The following is a 2,639-nucleotide window of genomic DNA, read 5'->3' as shown; positions in this document are numbered from 1 at the left end:
TTTAATTTTTTTATAAGAAAATTTATAAGTGAAATAGATTTGTTTGATTGTTGGATTTGTGTGAATTGTGAAGTTTCATATCGAGAATTCGTGAAGTTTCAGATCGAGAATTTGTGAAGGATTGAGTTTTTGCAGATTGAATTGCCATGGAGGTTTTAGAATTAGGAAGAAGAGAGAAATATTGGTTGGATTTGTTTGAGCAGGAGATGAAGAATTGATGTGGGTCTGTAATGAAATTTCTGTTGCTCATATAAGAACATGGGTTTGATACATGATATTGAATCAAAGATGAAGACAGAAGAAATTTGTGGTTTAAATTGATTTGTTTGTGGCAGTCAAAAGAAATGGGTACTTGAGATGAAATTGAGAAGATGGTGGTGCTAGGATTTTGAGGTTGTTTGGCCTAGTGGATGTTGCAGCTGCAGTTTGTATTGAGTCTGTAGTTGAGAGAGATGTTGAGATTCAGTAAACAATGAAGAAGAACTGGGATAGATGAATGCCTAGGTTTTAGGTACAAATTGCAGCTGATGTTGTTGCAGCGATTGAGAGAAGTTGGAGATGAAATGTTTGAGTTATTGCTGTAGAAATAATGTGTTGATGCTCATAGTGTTGCAATGATGGAGAGATGTGTTGTAGCCTATGTATGACAGATAAGTATAGATTTGCTTTCGAGATGACAAGGAAGTGAAATTGGTGGAAGAATATAATTTGCAGAGTTGTAAATGATGATGTTGCACTAAGGTGTTGTTAGTGACAGTGAGCTGAGAATGGCGTTGGATTTACAGAGAAATAGTGTGATGCAGGTGGTGATGCAAGGAATAGGCTGCAATGCTGAGAGATAGCAGTTGCAGAAGCTACATGCAAAGTTCAAAAGAATTTGAGCAACAAGAATACATCTGCTAGTGAACGCAGGTGCTATACTGGCTTAGTGAAGCACCACTATGGTGCAACATCAAATTAGGCGGTGCAATGTTGACTATGGGATTTCACAGCCGATTTCAGTTTGATTCAACTCGGTATTGAGTCACAAGTTAACTCTCTCTACTCAATCACTTGTTAACTCGTCCTAGTTAAATGATTCAGGGGCTTGAATGTCATTTTATATGGGCAATTTAATGACACGTATGCACTAACGGCAATTAACCGTTTTTTCAAAAAAAACAGGATGGAAATAGTCAAATGTGTGGCATTAAATAAATTTTGAAAAAAACAGTGGCACTTTCTTAAACATGAAATTGGAAGTGTGGCATTTTATTAAAATCCCCATATAACAACGCCAGTACTTCAACATACGTACCCTATCAAAACACGTACATAAAAAAGAGCTCGTAATTAGTATAACTGCAACTATGTTCATCCTAACGGGAATTCCTGACAGTCCATTTATAGTATAGATCACCAAACTGTCTACGCAATTATCCATATAAGGACATGCCGTAACATTTTGTCCTTATAAAAATTGGGTAAAGTTTGGAAATGATCAATAGTTTTTACATCCACAAGATCTGAACTTTTCGGAAATGTCCAGAAATGGTCCTAACACGATTTGATATAGAATGCGTGATCAATTCCTAACACGATTTGGGTCACACAAGTTTTTTTTGTTCGTGTATTTGATATTTTCCTATTCCATCACCTTTTCTCTGTATAAAAGTGGTGCAGCAGCAACCTGTAAGAATAATAACTTGCTAGCCTGAGATCTCTTTGGATTAAAGATCAAAGAAATGACACCAATCTACTTCTTTCTAGTTCAAATGTCGAGTACAGTAAGATCTCATCACTACTCTTACTACCATTTCATGACTCTACTACTAGGTTTTCTGGTAACTTTGTTGGTGTTGTTGTTCAAACAACAAAGAAGAAATGGGAAATGGAGTTTGCCACCAGGACCAAGAAGAATTCCTATAATTGGAAACTTGCACCAGATTGGCAGTGACTTACTACTACATGTGTCGCTTGAGAAGCTTTCCAAGGAATACGGGCCTCTAATGTATCTTAAACTAGGTTCAATTCCAACTTTGGTTGTTTCTTCCGCGGATATGGCGAAAGAGATAATGGAAACGCATGATCTTGTGTTTTCAACTAGACCCACGTTATATGCTGCAAAGAAACTCTTTTATGGTTATTCTGATATTGCTTTTGCTACTTATGGCGATCACTGGAGAGAAGCCAGAAAGATAGCAATCCTGGAACTTTTGAGTGCCAAGAGGGTTCTATCATATTGAGCTGTTAGAGAAGAAGAAGTTGCCTTAATGCTTGAATTGATACGTAAATCTTCATCATCTTTCGCTCCTGTTAATCTAAGTGAAATTCTGCATTGCCTTATGAATGACATAGTATGCCGAGTTGCTTTGGGTGTGAAGTATGTTTTTGTACTCAGATTCTGCTTTGTCCGTTCCTCAATCCAATAAGTCAACGTTATCGAGTTGATACAGTCCATAATACTTATCTCCTAGTGTAACTTACAAGGGGATAAAGTTGTCAGTGACCTGAGTACAGTAGTAAAGTTGTTGGGGATGATACTAGTGACCTGAGTTCGAAACTCGCCAGCACCAAATTCTTTATCGATCAAAAAAAACAAAAAGAACTTACAAGAGGCAGTTGATGGAAAAAAAATACTCTAGAGAGATTTACTTCGA

The 2,639-nt window shown here is 36.9% G+C and overlaps 1 pseudogene; it reads left to right on the top strand.

Moving 5' to 3' along the window:
• Positions 1 to 1,724: 1,724 nt before the first annotated feature.
• On the top strand, positions 1,725 to 2,411 carry LOC113272589 (annotated as a pseudogene).
• Positions 2,412 to 2,639: the final 228 nt, after the last annotated feature.

This window comes from Papaver somniferum, chromosome 4 (genome assembly GCF_003573695.1).
Source record: "Papaver somniferum cultivar HN1 chromosome 4, ASM357369v1, whole genome shotgun sequence".
Classification (NCBI taxonomy): Eukaryota; Viridiplantae; Streptophyta; class Magnoliopsida; order Ranunculales; family Papaveraceae; genus Papaver; species Papaver somniferum.
The sequence above is the reverse complement of the archived record's forward strand: the minus strand, read 5'-3'. Positions and strand labels throughout refer to the sequence as shown.